This window comes from Pinus tabuliformis, chromosome 1_2 (assembly GCF_031772625.1).
Source record: "Pinus tabuliformis cultivar Carrire ecotype Pingquan chromosome 1_2, CPIR1, whole genome shotgun sequence".
NCBI classification, from domain to species: Eukaryota; Viridiplantae; Streptophyta; class Pinopsida; order Pinales; family Pinaceae; genus Pinus; species Pinus tabuliformis.
In genome coordinates, this window is record NC_142298.1 from 324,440,290 (window position 1) to 324,457,847 (window position 17,558).

Genomic DNA, 17,558 nt, shown 5'->3' on the forward strand with positions numbered 1-17,558 from the left:
CTAGTCAATACATATTCTCCCATGGATAGCTTGATATTATGGCACTTTCCAGAGCAATTTTCCTCCATTTTCATCCATCACTTGACACTCTAGTGCTGGATATAAGAAGCAATTCAATTCTTTTGCTACCTTACAATGAATAAAATTGTGGGTACTTCCTGAATCAATCAACACTATTACCTTTTTCTTCTTGATTTGTCCTTCTATCTTGATGGTTTGAGGAGTGGTAATTCCTACCAATGCATTACAAGATATGGTCGGATTCATTTGTTCTTCATCTAGGCTTTGTTCCTGGAGTATATCCTCTTCTTTTGACCTTTCTTGCTCCTTTTCTTCTTCCTCTTCACAATCTATGTAGAATAATTTCTTCTCAGCACACTTATGACCTTTAGTGTATTTGCTATCACAACTGTAACAAAGCCCTTTTGCTCTTTTTTCTTCCAATTGTTGTGGTGTCAACCTTATAGGTTGTGGAAGACTAGGGGCAACAACACTTCCGTCTTTATAGTTGTGAGTGGTATGCTTCCTGGTTGCCATAATTTTGCTTTCCATTTTTCTTGCTAACCTGAATGCCTTCTCTAATGAATCAGGTTCCCAAAGGCGAACATCATGTTGGATATTATCCTTTAAAGACCCTATGAACACATCAATCCTATGCTCCTCTGGAATATTTTTTACCCTTATGTTCAATTTTTGGAACTCCTCAATGTGCTCCATTATTGAACCCTTTTGTTTGAGACTTATCAATTGGCTAAAAAAAGTGTTGCTTTTTGTATCCTCATAATGTGCTATCAATTCTTCCGTAAAAATTGCCCAAGTGATAAATTGTTTACGAGAGCAAAGCCATTGATACCATACAAACTGATTTGGTTCCAAATATAAAGTTTCAATACGTACCTTTTGTGTGTTTTGCACATTATTGAGATCAAAAAATTGCTCCATCTGTAATATCCATGTTGCGGGATCCTTGCCATCAAACTTCCTCATATCGATTTTTGGAATATGGTGCGTCTTCGATCCAACATTAGAGTCTATGAAATCATGATTAACATTTCCTTTGTTTGCATCATGAGTTTCCTTTACTCCCCTTTTACCATTAGTAAGTATTTCTTTTAGAAAATTTGTCAAATCTGCCTTCAAATCTATCTTCAAATCGTCAATCTTGGCTTCCGCACCCTTTATCTTAGATTCCACTCCATTTATATTAGCTTCTGTTAGCTTTTGTGAGAGTGAAATTTGTTGCACTTGGTCTTGTAATTTTGATATATCATGTAGCATTTCTTCCTCTTCTTCATGAGTCATGCTAGAGCTTTCAGATTGCTTACTAGGTGTTTGCATTTTCTTTCCTCGGGGCATCAGTTACCGATACTAATGCTCTACTATGCCCTTTGAATTCATTCAAAATAATTTTTCAAACCAAGCTTAAACAAAAATTTAAAAAATCTACACACCTTTTTTCACTTTGTAGGAGCTCGATATTGCCTCTGATGTATCTCTGTAATTTAGAATCATCAAATTCTGAAATTACGACCTATGGTAGCCCTCTGTGTCCTCTTTCCAATGCCACCAATTTGACCCCAATTGGATTCTCCAGTCGAGCATTCCACACGGATGTGGCAGTCACAACACACAAGGGAAGATAACACGTATAACACTCAGCGGATTAGTCCACACTAGTGCAACGGTTGTTTACAACAAGATTTATGTGAAAGGTTTGTCTGGTGTCTGAGAGAGTAGTATACACAGGCGAGACAACGTTAACAACATATACAACACATTTTCATTAATAGGTTATGTATTACAACAAGTGAAATAGTTCAAATGTAGAACACAGGTTAAAGCAACATGCATCACCAGTGTTAAATAGTAGTCTTACAAGAGTTACAATACATGTGTGAAAACGTGCTGGCATGTTAGCAGGCTTCTAAATTAAGCGAAATTTCCAAGACACATCGTTACACCATACATCACTAACCTCATGTGAGGGGCATTAGAGCCACTGCTTACTCCTCAAAGGAAATATTACAAAATCTCTTAGCTATGTGGGAGGAGCTAAGGTGAAAATTCCTTTGCATGTATAAATGTGGGGGTATTTATAGCCAAGGGTGAAACTGACCCTTGTGGTTGTTCGACTACCCTCATGACTATTTGACTTCCATGACTTTTCGACTTTACATGACTCTTTGTTTAACAAGTGGGTCTCTTGAACTTCCACGTTACATTACATTGATTGACAACATGGTCCATAGTAGAGATGTGGACGACATGACTCATGACACGACTTGACATGACAATGTTGGTACATTTGTGCTACTACTGGAGTGCATGTCAAGCTATAGTGTTGCTGGGTGGTGGATGTCTTCATGGTGTGTCACAGCTTCACCTCCACATGGAATGGTGCATGGAGTATTCGATGGTCATTGGTTTGCTTGATGTTGCTTTGGCATGTTGCCCCTTGCTTGTATGTTGGAAAGCTTGACAAGTTCGTCTATTTGTGAAAGGTGCATGTTCATCCGTCTGTGAGCACATCTTGGATGTTTGCTCGTCCGTCCATCTGTGAACACATCTTTACATCATCATCTGTTCATGAGTACATCTCTTCGCATGCATCATTCGTTCATCCATTGGTGAACCTGTCCTTTTGCATGTGCTTTCTTCGTTCATCCCATTCATCGTTGCGCCATGTTTGTTGATGTACTTGTACCTATAGTCACTCATGACGAGATGACATCAAACCCAAAAGAACCTCCTTGTCTACCATGACACATGATCATTTAGGATCCAAGTGACTGGGAGAGGCAACAAGGTTGTGAGGCAGGATGATGGCTCCGGGCAGTACTGATGAAAACTACGCAAGGGCCACTAAGTGATGAAGATGGGAAATCCGAGTCGACAGTGACTGTCTGCAAGGTTTTGCTTGGCTGGAAGGAAAAATTATGCAAATTTTGGGAGATCAACGCCTTGAAATTCAGCCTCTTCGAGGGGGCAACCTCCTTTACATTACATAAATGAAAAATTCTTGGATGATTCAAATGACAAAACCTCCTTTCTATATATAGGAGTCTAAGGAGTCACAATATAACCCAGCCAACCTAACAATAATATTAAAAAGCCACAAAAATAAAAATAGAGGGATTCTATGGGGCACAGTAATAATAATATGGGGACAATAGGGGCACAACAATATTAATAAGGGGTACAACTACAATAGTAATGGGGTAATCACTAGTATTATAGGGACCCAACATGCCCCTCTCCTTCAAAAAAGTGTTGTCCTCAAAGCTTGAGTAGTTCTAGATGCTTCTGTATAAAATTCTCATCCTCCCATGTGGAATCTTCAATAGATAAGTTCTTCCACTTGATAAGATACTCTGAAATTGATCGATTTCGTAGCTCTCGAGTTCTTGTTTCTGTGACTGCTTCTGGTTCCAATATAATTTTTCCTTTCTCGTCAAGTTTTTGCACTATTGTTTGAACTGGGAGCTTATCGCCTATAACCTTCTTTAAACATGAAACATGGAAAACTGGGTGCAATTGAGAAGCTGCAGGAAGCTCCAATTTGTATGTCATAGTACCAATCTTTTGCAACACCTTGTACAGACCATAATACTTTGGTGATAATTTATTATCGTTCTTAGCTTTCTTGAGGGAAATTTGCTTATATGGTTATAGCCGTAAGAATACCCAATCACCTACATCAAAACTTCTTTCACTGCAATGTTGATCTACATGTTGTTTCATTCTATTCTTCGCCAACACAAGGTTATCCTTTAAGAGTTGGAGGACTTGTTGTTGATGTTCGATGTGATGTTCCATTGCTTGAACCTTATAATTTTCTCTTAAATATGATGTGATGGATGGTGGTTGATACCCATAAAGTGCCATAAATAGGGTCATTTTTGTTGCTGTATGGAAGGAAGTGTTATACCACCATTCAGCCAGAGGCAACAATTTGACCCATTGTGTCTGTTTATCAGATACAAAGCAACGAAGATATCCTTCCAAACATTTGTTTACTATCTCAGTTTTCCCATCAGATTGAGAATGATAAGATGAGCTATGAGCTAGCTGAGTACCAAGACAAGAAAATAATTCTGTCCAAAAATTTCCAGTGAAAATGGCATCTCTGTCACTTACAATAATCTTTGGGTTTCCATGTAGCTTTTGAATTGTTCCCATAAATGCAGTAGAAACTGTACTGGCTTTAAATGGATGTGATAATGCACAAAAGTGTGCATACTTGGTAATTCTGTCAACTACCACCATGATGACACTCTTTCCCTCAGACTTGGGTAAACCTGTGATAAAATCCATTGAAACCTCCTCCCAACGTTGACTTGGAAAGGATAAAGGTTGTAATAGACCCGATGTCTTAATTGTTTCAACTTTATTTTGTTGGCAAACCAAACATTCCACCACAAACTTTTGAATATCTAATTTAAGGCCATCCCAAAAAAATTCCTTCTTAACCCTATGGTAAGTTTTTAAAAATCCCGAGTGCCCTCCTAAGGGAGAAGTGTGCAATTCCATAAGAATCTTTTGTTTTAGCTGGGAATTCTTACAGAGGTATAAGCGATATTTTTACCATAACGAATCATTTTTCCAGCTAAATGTATCCGATGTACTGGAATCTTGTTGTAACTTTCGAATAAATGCCCACACTTCTTCATCATTCTTCCATTCCTTCCTTGCTTCATTTATCCAATCTGGTTGGATAATAGAAATGGTGCACAACAATGCTTCCACATCCTCATCCTTTCTTGAGAGTGCATCTGCCACCACATTTTGCTTCCCTTTTTTGTAGAAGATTTCAAAGTCATAACCCAACATCTTTGTGACCCACTTTTGTTGCTCTTCAGAGGATAATCTTTGTTCTAAAAAGTATTTAAGGCTATCATGATCTGTTTTTACCTTGAAGTGTCTTCCCATTAGGTACAGTCACCATTTCTTAAGTGCATGGAGTATTGCCAACATTTCCTTCTCTTAAATAGCTTTGTGTAAAAACTTTCCCTTGATTGGATGACTTTCAAAAGAAATGGATCTTTCATCTTGCATTAAAATAGCACCAATTCCATTTCCTGAAGCATCACATTCCACAATAAAGGTTTTTGTGAAGTCTGGTAAACAGGTGCTTGGCACATTGCCTCTTTAAGATGTTCAAAGGCCTTTGTTGCTTCTGGAGTCCATGAAAATGCATATTTCTTCAATAGTGTTGTTAGAGGTGCTGCTATTCTCCCATAATTCTTAACAAACTTGCGATAATACCTTGTCAACCTGAGAAGTCCTCGCAGATGCTTTATGGATGTGGGGATTTTCCATTCCTTAATGGCTTTAATTTTTCCAGGGTCTAACTTAACTCCTTCATGAGATACAATATGACCCAGATATTCCACCTCTTGTACTCCAAAGAAACATTTGGATCTTTTTGCATATAATTGTTTCTCCTCTAATAGTTGTAGCACCTTATCAACATGTTCAACATGATCCTTCCAAGACTGTCAGGCCAGGGTAACTCCAGAATCAGCAGAAGAAAACTGATCTATTATTTCATTAGAGAACTATTGTTTATATACACAAAGGAGACAGAACAATTCATCTTCTTGATGACTGTTCACGTTCCAGTTTACCCAACCGCCTTCGGATTAGGTGTGAACATTCCCCCCCTTAATCTGAAGGGATGTTGGTGAGTCCAAGCATCGTTCTGAATCTTTCAAGCTTTTCTCTTCCAAGCGCTTTGGTGAAGATGTCTGCAATTTGCTCATTTGTGGAACAATGATGGAGATGGATTGTTTTGGCCTCAACATGATGTCGGATCAGATGATATTTAGTATTGATGTGCTTAGTACGATCATGGAACTTTGGGTTCTTGGCCAACTTTATTGCAGAGGTGTTATCAATCATGAGTGGAGTTGATTGTACTTGTTTTACCTGCAAATCTTCAAGAATTTTCCTGAGCCACACAATTTCTTTCGTTGCTTCAGCTGCTGCCACGTATTCTGCTTCTGTTGTGGAATCTGCTGGAACTGATTGTTTGCGTGATCTCCAGGAGATAGCTCCTGATCCAAGACTCATAGCATATCCTGAAGTAGATACCCTAGTTTCTTTGTCTCCATTGAAGTCTGAATCAGAGTATCCAATCAAGTTGAAGTCGTCCACCTGTTTATACTTGATTCCAAGGTTTTGAGTTCCCTTCAAGTACCTTAGAACTCTTTTTGCAACAGACCAATGTCCCTCACAAGGCTTTTGCATAAACCTGGAGAGGATTCCAACAGCAAATGAAATGTCTGGTCTGGTAGTAGTGAGGTAGATGAGACTTCCTACAAGCTGTCTATACTTTGTTGCATCCTCAAATTCCTTTCCTTCAATAGATGTGATCTTCAAGTTTTGTTCCATTGGAGTAGAAAGAGGATTGCACTCTGTCATGCCAAATCTGTTTAACAAGTCTCCAATGTATTTCTTTTGAGAAAGAAATATGGATTTTGGATGTTGGGTTACTTCAATGCCAAGATAGTAATGAACATAGCCCAAATCAGTCATTTCAAAACTTTTTCCTAATTCTTTCTTTATGGATGCAATATAGCTTTCATTGTTCCCTGTCATTAAAAGATCATCTACATATACCACAAGATATACAACTGTTTTGCCAACTTTCTTGACAAATAAAGTTGCATCATCAAGATCAAAATGTTTGAAGTTGAGTTTCAGAAGATGCTCAGTTAGTTTTTCATACCAGGCTCGTGGTGCTTGTTTGAGGCCATACAAGGACTTCACAAGTTTGCATACTTTGTGTTCATGTCCTTTCACAGGAAATCCTTCAGGCTGGGACATAAAAACATTCTCTTTTAGATCTCCATTCAAGAATGCAGTTTTTACATCCATTTGATGGACTTTCCAACAGTTCTGAGCAGCTAGTGCAAAGAGTGTCCGGATGGTGGCCCATTTTGCTGTGGGGGAAAAAGTTTCCTCATAATCGACCCCTTCCTTCTGTGCAAAACCTTTTGCCGCAAGCCTAGCTTTGTGCTTGTCAAGTGAGCCGTCAGCTTTGTACTTGTTCTTGTAGACCCACTTGCAGCCAATTGGTTTGGTTCCAAATGGAGGATCAACCAGCTTCCAAGTGCCATTCTTTATGAGGGCATCATACTCCTTCTGCATCGCTTCTTTCCATTCATCATGAGAAGCAGCTTCTTTGAAGGAAGTTGGTTCAAAATCTGTAGACAAGTTCAATTCACAATCATAAGTAACATCCATATCAACAGGTGAATTAGAGTTATCTACATCACCTCCATCTTGTCGGTTTCTATTTCTGGTTCCTGTTTTTCCAATTTCATCACGATGAACACTTTCAAGTGTCTTTGTCAGCCACTTTGGGGGACCTTTCTGAGATGGTCCAGGCTGCTCTGTTGATTGAGTTGGGACTGAATCAAGATTGAGTCTCCCAATTCTATCAATTACATCACTTAAAGGATCATCCGGTGTTGGAGTTTCATGCACGGGAGATTGTTCTTCAGAAGAAGATTCCACATGTTTATCTAGTATAGGAATCCCCCCTTCAAGATGTGGAATCTGATTATCAAACTTTTGAAATGATTTTGTTTTTGTGAATCTATCCAAGCAATCAAGTTGCCTCTCAACAACACTGTCAGATTTGGATGATTCAAGAAAAATGACATCTCTAGATACAACAAACTTTTTATTTACTTCATCATAGAGACGGTATGCTTTAGAGGTGTTTGAGTACCCCAGGAAGATACACTTACGACTTCTAGCACCAAGTTTGTTTCTATGTACCTTTGGTATTAAAGCATAATAGGTGGAACCAAAAATCCTGAGATGTTTTACCGAAGGAACATGTCCATACCACAATTCATAAGGAGTCTTGTTTCTTATAGCACTAGATGGACATCTATTCTTTATATATGCAGCACATAGAACAGCATCAACCCAAAACATTATCTTTACATTTTTGAAGAAAAGCATGGATCGTACCATATTCAAGATTGTTCTGTTCATTCTTTCAGCTACACCATTCTGTTGAGGATTATAAGGCACAGTTGTTTGATGTTTAATCCCATGTTGGCGAAGATAGTGTTCAAATTCATTTGATGTATATTCTTTTCCATTATCAGTGCGAATAGACCCAATATGAGATTGTGCATCATTTTCAATCCATTTATGAAAATTCTTGAATGTTTGAAAAGCATCAGATTTGTTCTTCAATAAATAAACCCAACACATTTTGGTGTAATCATCAATAAATGTCATGATATATTTATTTCCATTTGCAGAAGGAACAGGCATTGGACCACATAAATCTGAATGAATGAGTTCAAGCTTCCTATGTGCTCTTGAATGTGAATCATGAAAAGACTGTTTGCTATGCTTTCCTAGAATGCAAGCATCACATTGCTTATGTTTTCTAGGAATTGTAGGCAAACCAGCAACACCATTTTTCTTCAACAAGCAGAGACTATCATAGTTTAAATGTCCAAATCTAGCATGCCATAATAAACTTGACGGAAGTGTACCTTCTTCATGATGAGAAATGTATGAGAAATGTTGTGCATGAGCAGAAGTTCCTTGCAGTTTAAGAAGTCTTTCTTCTTCTATACCCCTCATGACAAGTGAGTGGTCAGATGCCTTTCTTACCTCAAGCTTGCCATCAAACATATGAATGGAGTGACCTTGCTGGCGGATGTGGACCAGGGACAGCAAGTTTCTCTTGAGCTGTGGGAGATATAGAACATGGTCCAGAAGAAAGTCTGGAAGACCAGGCAGTTTAAGCCTGATTGTGCCAAGCCCCGATGGCTTGATTTTTGACTGATCTGCAAAGTATACTACTCCATCAACATTGTCAGTGAAATCTTCAAAAAAATATTTCCTATGAGTCATATGACAGGTTGCTCCTGAATCAAGCAACCAGTCATTTTTCGAAGAAGCAAGTGAAGCATTAAACAAATCTTCATTTACTCCAATGTTACATTGTGCCTCAATATAGTGAGCGGATTCAGGTGCTTTACCTTTGTCTGTGTCATCAGTTTTACCTTTCTGCTGATTTCTTCTCTGCTCAATTTTGTCCCATGGTAGCTTGCATGTAGAAGCATCATGTGATCCATTTCGTTTGCAGCGAATGCAATGCAGATCTGCCTTTTCTGCTTGAGAATGTCTGCCCCCCCTGCCTCTGAAGTATCTTCCTCTTCCTCTTCGTCCACCTCTTCCTCGTGTAGAATCTTGAGCAGGATGCTTTTCTTTATGAGCAAGGCAAACAGTCTCTTCAGAAGATTCAGGGACTGTCTTCTTTCCAAAGGCTTTCTCTCTTTCAGCAAACTTTTTCACAAGAGAGTCAAAGGTTATATCTTTAAGATTTCCATTTGCTTGTAATGACTCAAGATAATTGGAGTAGGTAGGATAGAGTGCTTTGAGAAAGGCAATAAGAGAGATATCCAGCTCAACCTTAGTGGATTTAATATCATGCATTATAGACTTTATTTCAGATGCAAGAGCAAGAGGATCATTATTTTTCAGTTCAAGAGTGAAGAGTTTAATCATGAGCTGAACAACTTCAAGTGCAGAATGTGTATCATAGAGTTCTTTTAGCTTTTGTAAAGCTTCAAAGGCAGTGGAATAGGATGAAATATGACGACTTACTTCTTCATTTACAGATGTTGCGATCAATGCATAGGCTTTTCTGTTCTTGTTTTCCCAAATGGCGAGTTCTTTGTCTGATGTAGGCTGCACAGGGTCTTTGTCTTCTTCTCCGACACACATTCCTTTCCACAACTCATTGTAGATGAGGGTGTGTTTTACCATCCGGGACCATTCAGGATAGTTCTCCTTTCCAGTGAGAACTATTCCTACCATAGAGATGATTGAATGCATTCTGTAAAAATACTTCTGCCAAAAAAAAACTTTTGCTGATAAAAAGAACTTCTGCTGATAAAAACTTTCTGAAAGGGCAACAGATTTCAAATTCTTTATGCACTAAGTTTTCTTCAAATGTCTCCAAAATTTTATAAAATATCCTCCACAAAACAGTGTCCAAAACTTATTCAAACAGCTACAACTACCCAAGACTTATGCAACCTCTTTCTCAAAGACAACATTAGCATGGGAACCTTCATCAACAGCACCTCTGCATAAGCACTGAATGCGTATTTACTATTAATCTCATTAACACGACCTTGCACCTCGGAAGTTTTGGTCCAGTGAATTATAGCGAGTAGACCCTAGCCCAACAGATGGAATCAATCATTTATTTACCTTTATAGGTTTATCAGAAAAGGGTATTTTTCTTCGAAATTTATGCTGGTTTTTGGCTAATAATAAATACATGAAAAATCATGTTGGCACTCTCCTCAAGCTGAAGTGGTTAATAGGACTGACAGTGACGGGGACGGAATCTGTAATAAGGACTTCATCTTCTATCCTAATTCCTATCCCTCGAAACCTTTCTGGTGCATTGCTATTGACTGGAATATAGACACCTGGTTCAATCGTAATCACCTCAAAAAATGAAACAGATCCCAAAACTTGCAGCACTTCCACACTTGACAAACATTTTGATTTTCTATTTGATGCCAATGAAAGGAAAACACTTCATACTAAGAAAATCAATGTAATCTGAGAAGAGAAATCAATCCAGAGAGTGGCAATACTCAAATTGAGGAGGCATTGTGCAGGACTTGCTTAGTACAACTCAATAGTTTGTTTAACTGTAAAAACCCAGCTTATCGTTCCACAGAACTACTGGCAAATGCAGGAACCCCACGGAGATAAACAGTCGGCGTATCATCCCGTCTACTTTATGCATGCAGGATCTCCCATGACTATCGTTCCTTCAATGGGGCAACCGGCGCCAGGAAGCAGAGGATACTATAACCCCGTGCAGAGGGTGACCCCGCCGGTTCAATTACGAACTGGAGATTCCATTAAGGGAGCCTCGACGCCATCATTTGCAGCGCAAATCGACCAAGAAAAACACTATTGTTTCTCAATAGACCACGAGAACATTCATTGCAGTATAAGAGTTCGATTCATGCCCGCTCTGCTAACGCCCACGGTTCATGCCAGCTAAACAAAGTTGAATTGCGTTTTGGGTATATCAATCGGTGTTTGGGCACAAAGAACCGATGAACAGCGGGAATCTGAGGTTTGGAGACAACGAGGGAAAATTTGTTTGAAAACGGTTACCATGCAGATGCGTAGAGTATGATGAGGCCGACAGTAAATGACAAAGATTTCATGAGGCAGCAAAAACGGATGCGCAGAGATTCAATGAGGTGCAGAGAATCACGCAGAGGACAGAGCGCTGGCAGAGGCAGAGGCAAGCGTTCAGGAAGAGGCGCCAGGAAAACGTTCAGACAGAGGCGTTATGGCCAGAGGAGTTACAAGGAATCTGGGACTGGGACCTGTGCTCTGATACCATGTCAGGCCAGGGTAACTCTAGAATGAGCAGAAGAAAACTGATCTATTATTTCATTAGAGAACTATTTTTTATATACACAAAGGAGACGGAACAATTCATCTTCTTGATGACTGTTCACGTTCCAGTTTACCCAACCGCCTTCGGATTAGGTGTGAACAATGACTTGTTGTAGATTAGTATATCATCAAAAAATACTAACACAAATTTTCTAAGGAATGGTTTGAAAATTGAATTCATCAAACCTTGAAATGTTGAGGGTGCATTGGTAAGGCCAAAAGGCATGACCAAAAATTCATAATGACCCTCATGAGTTCTAAATGTTGTTTTCAAAATGTCTTCAGTCTTCATTCTAATTTGATGATATCCTGAACGAAGATCCAACTTGGTGAAGTAAATTGATCCATGCAATTCATCTAGTAATTCATCAATGACAGGAATGGCAAACTTATCTTTAATAGTGAGATTGTTGAGCTCCCTATAATCTAGATACATTCGCCATGATCCATCCTTATTGTGCACCAATACTATTGGAGCAGAGAAAGAACTTTGACTCGGTTGAATTATACTAGCCTCTAGCATTTCTGCAACCATACGTTCAATTTCACTCTTTTGGGCATAGGGATATCTGTACGGCCTGATGTTTGGAGGAAAATTTCCTGAAATTAGATGAATAGCATGATCATGATCACGAATAGGTGGGAGACCTTTGGGAGTCTCAAATACCTTGGTATGATTGTCCAAGACTTTTTGGAGATCTGGAGAAATAGATGATTCGAATGTGGAAACATCTGACGAACATAATTGTGCAATTACACCTTTTTGTTCCTTTTTTAGAAGCTTTGTCATACCTTTAGAGCTAATTATATTTCCCAGTTTCCTTGCAATACCCCTTAATTCAACTTCCTTTCCTTCCACAGAAAATTTCATGAAAAGTTCTTGAAAATTAAAAGCTATTGTACCCAAGGATTGTAGCCATTGGACTCCTAATACAACATCAGCACCTCCCATTTGAATGGAAAGCATTGGGCTAGTCAATACATATTCTCCCATGGATAGCTTGATATTATGGCACTTTCCAGAGCAATTTATTGTTCCTCCATTTGTAACCATCACTTGACACTCTGGTGCTGGATATAAGAAGCAATTCAATTCTTTTGCTACCTTACAAGGAATAAAATTGTGGGTACTTCCTGAATCAATCAACACTATTACCTTTTTCTTCTTGATTTGTCCTTCTATCATGATGGTTTGAGGAGTGGTAATTCCTGCCAATGCATTACAAGATATGGTTGGATTCATTTGTTCTTCATCTAGGCTTTATTCCTAGAGTATATCCTCTTCTTTTGACGTTTCTTTCTCCTTTTCTCCTTCCTCTTCACAATCTATGTAGAATAATTTCTTCTCAGCACACTTATGACCTTTAGTGTATTTGCTATCAAAACTGTAACAAAGCCCTTTTGCTCTCTTTTCTTCCAATTGTTGTGGTGTCAACCTTATAGGTTGTGGAAGACTAGCAGCAATAACACTTCCGTCTTTATAGTTGTGAGTGGTATGCTTCATGGTTGCCATAATTTTTCTTTCCATTTTTCTTGCTAACCTGAATGCCTTCTCTAATGAATCAGGTTCCGAAAGGCAAACATCATGTTGGATATTATCCTTTAAAGACCCTATGAACACATCAATCCTATGCTCCTCTAGAATGTTTTTTACCCTTATGTTCAATTTTTGGAACTCCTCAATGTGCTCCATTATTGAACCCTTTTGTTTGAGACTTATCAATTGGCTAAAAAAAGTGTTGCTTTTTGTATCATCATAATGTGCTATCGATTCTTCCGTAAAATTGCCCAAGTGATAAATTGTTTATGAGAGCAAAGCCATTGATACCATACAAACTGATTTGGTTCCAAATATAAAGTTGCAATACGTACCTTTTGTGTGCTTTGCACATTATTGAGATCGAAAAATTGCTCCATCTATAATATCCATGTTGCGGGATCCTTGCCATCAAACTTCTTCATATTGATTTTTGGAATATGGTGCGTCTTCGATCCAACATTAGAGTCTATGAAATCATGATTAACATTTCCTTTGTTTTCATCATGAGTTTCCTTTCCTCCCCTTTCACCATTAGTAAGTATTTCTTGTAGAAAATTTGTCAAATTTGCCTTCAAATCTATCTTCAAATCGTCAATCTTGGCTTCCACGCCCTTTATCTTAGATTCCACTCCATTTATCTTAGCTTCTGTTAGCTTTTGTGAGAGTGAAATTTGTTACACTTGGTCTTGTAATTTTGATATATCATGTAGCATGTCTTCCTCTTATTCATGAGTCATACTAGAGCTTTCAGATTGCTTACTAGGTGTTTGCATTTTCTTTCCTGGGGGCATCAGTTACCAATACTAATGTTCTACTATGCCCTTTGAATTCCTTCAAAATAATTTTTCAAACCAAGCTTAAGCAAAAATTTAAAAAATATACACACCTTTTTTTACTTTGTAGGAGCTCGATATTGCCTCTGATGTATCTCTGTAATTTCGGATCATCCAATTCTGAAATTGCGACCTGTGTCAGCCCTTTGTGTCCTCTTTCCAATGCCACCATTCTGACCCCAATTGGATTCTCCAATGAAGAGTTATGCCAAATCTCCCACAGTGACCTGATTGTAGACTAATTCAGTAGAGCGAACTTGTACGACGTGCCACGTGTCCCTGTTTTGGCCTTTGGCTCTAAAAAATATATAAAAGACACTACAGTCCGTCCTCTTTCTATACCTTCTTACAAAATTTCAATCCAATGCTCAAAGAGAAAGTTATGATGATTTTCCCTAGGTCGCCTGTTTGGAATGTAATTCATGAGTCTGCAAAAGACCAACTTCCTCAGATCACATCTCCGGAAATATAGCGCGAAAAACTCTGAAATTCGGACCCGAGCTTTAGCGCGATGTCTTCTCAAATGGTTTTTTTTTTCAGCTTCTGAAACGTCGCAGCAAAAAAGTTATAGCGAAAATTCCATGATGACCTGTTTGGAGCAACGAAACCCTAGAATCTAAAGCTCTGATACCAAATGTTATGAAACCAACTCAAGAAAAAGATAGATCAACGCCTTAAAATTCAGCCTCTTCGAGGGGGCAACCTCCTTTACATTACATAAATGAACAATTCTTGGATGATTCAAATGAAAAAACCTCCTTTCTATATATAGGAGTCTAAGGAGTCACAATATAACCCAGCCGACCTAACAATAATAATATAAAGCCACAAAAATAAAAATAGAGGGATTCTATGGGGTACAATAATAACAATACGGGGAAAATAGGGGCACAACGATATTAATAAGGGGTACAACTACAATAGTAATGGGGTAATCACTAGTATTATAGGGACCCAACAGTTGCCCTCCTTCTAGCGCCATAAATGTTGACGGTGTTGGAACCACCAACATTCAGAGGATCACCCTGGTATGAAGTCCCAACTAGACCTCACACCATTTGGTTTGGGAGTCCTATCCAATATGATGGCCCGGTTGCCATTATCTTAAGGATTTTCTTAAACTCTTGCTTGTTAGCACAGGAGAGTGGTCTGCCTTGTCTTCGAGAAGTGAGGTTCGTGTGCCTGGTGAGTGTAACTATCACTTGTGTTAATGGTTCTTTCACTGTTGAGGGAGAGGGTGAGAGTGAGTCCCAAGTTCGTTGGGAGTAGTCCCAACACAGTAGGACGTGCACAACTTCCAGTGGAGCATTCCACACGGATGTGGTAGTCACAACACACAAGGGAAGATAACACGTATAACACTCAGCGGATTAGTCCACACGAGTGCAACGGTTGTTTACAACAAGATTTATGTGAAAGGTTTGTTTGGTGTCTGAGAGAGTAGTATACACAGGTGAGACAACGTTAACAACATATACAACACATTTTCATTAATAGGTTGTGTATTACAACAAGTGAAATAGTTCAAATGTAGAACACAGGTTAAAGCAAAATGCATCACAAGTGTTAAATATTAGTCTTACAACAGTTACAATACATGTGTGAAAACATGTTGGCCTGTTAGCAGGCTTCTAAATTAAGTGAAAGTTCCAAGACACATCGTTACACCATACATCACTAACCTCGTGTGAGGGGCATCAGAGCCACTGCTTACTCCTCAAAGGAAAGATTACAAAATCTCTTAGCTATGTGGGAGGAGTTGAGGTGAAAATTCCTTTGCATGTATCAATGAGGGGGTATTTTAGCCAAAGGTGAAACTGACCCTTGTGGTTGTTCGACTACCCTCATGACTATTTGACTTCCATGACTTTTCGACTTTACATGACTCTTTTTTTAACAAGTGGGTCTCTTGAACTTCCACATTACATTACATTGATTGACAACATGGTCCACAGTAGAGATGTGGACGACATGACTCATGACAAGACTTGACATGACAATGTTGGTACATTTTTGCTGCTACTAGAGTGCATGTCAAGCTGTAGTGCTGCTGGGTAGTGGATGTCTTCATGGTGTGTCACAGCTTCACCTCCACATGGAATGGTGTGTGGTGTCTTCGATGGTCATTGGTTTGCTTGATGTTGCTTTGGCATGTTGCTCCTTTCTTATATTTTGGAAAGCTTGACAAGTTCGTCTATTTGTGAAAGGTACATGTTCGTTCGTTCGTCCATCCGTGAGCACATCTTGCATGTTTGCTCATTCGTCCATCCGCGAACACATCTTTGCATCATCATCTGTTCACGAGTACATCTCTTCGCATGCATCATTCGTTCATCCATTGGTGAACCTGTCCTTTTGCATGTGATTTATTCATTCATCCCATTCGTCGTTGCGCCATGTTTGTTGGTGTACCTGTACCTGCAGTCACTCATGACGAGACAACATCAAACCCAAAAAAAACCTCCTAGTATACCATGACACATGATCATTTAGGATGCAGGTGACTGGGAGAGGCAACAATGTTGTGAGGCAGGATGATGGCTCCAGGCACTACTGATGAAAATTGTGCAAGGGCCACTGAGTGATGAAGATGAGCAATCCGAGTCGACAGTGATTGTCTGCAAGGTTTGGCTTGGTTGGAAGGAAAAATTATGCAAATTTTGGGAGATACAATTCAGGCTATGGGAAGGCAAGGTAGACAAAATCTGCACATTTTCTGGAATGAGCGGGTAGCAAGGGCCTCACAACAAAATTTGTGCAATTTCTTGGAGGAATAGGTCGGGATGCGGGGACGATTGGCAAGAAAAATTTGCGCAGTTTTTGGGAGGAACTGTTCGGGAGCCTGGTAGCCAAAACTGCGCAATTCCTAGTGGGAACTGGAAGTTGGCTGTTGGGTCACTAGCAGCAAAAACTACGCCATTCCCAAGGGGAACAGGTAGTCTGCTGCCAGGAGTTTGGTAGTAGAAACTGCACAATTCCTATGAGATGAGCAGACTGTTGGGCAGCAGAGGGCCTACTCATGAAAACTGCATAATTTTCTAGATGGGTAGTTGGTCGACTGTCGGGAGGATTGGATGGAAAATTGCGCAATTTTTTTAGGGAGACATGGATGGGCATTGGGTGTGTGTTCGGCCTGTCTGCGCAATTTTCTCAGCCAGCAAAGCAGGCAAGGTCAGAAGCCTCTGTGAAATTTTTGAGGGGAGTCAGTCCTGGGGTGGCTGTCAGGTCAAACTCTCCAGATGGCTAGCATGAAGGTTGCTTGAATTGCTTGCGGGCAGCACAACTTGAAATGACTTGTTTGGTGCTTTTGCGTTGTTCCGGGTGACAGTCGATCGAGTCGATGATGGGGTGATGGTCTGGCTATCAGAGGGGAGTCCAGTCATCAGAACTTCAAAAAAATGACTAAGTGTGTGAACAAGTGAAAGATGCAAATGTGATCTTACAAACACACACCAACATGACTTGACGACGAGACAACTCAAACCATCTAAACACACATGCTCAACATCACTGACCAACGGTGTGAGCAATAAGCGTGAAACTTGTGATTGATCATTGATCGACCATGATGACACTTGCATGACAGAAAATATGACTCGTGTGTGAGTGAGATAGATGTTTTCATAGTGAACACAACGAATATACACAAAGCGAAGACTTGGAGCATGACCAAAACATGGTCGCAAGCATGACTTTGACATCAACAT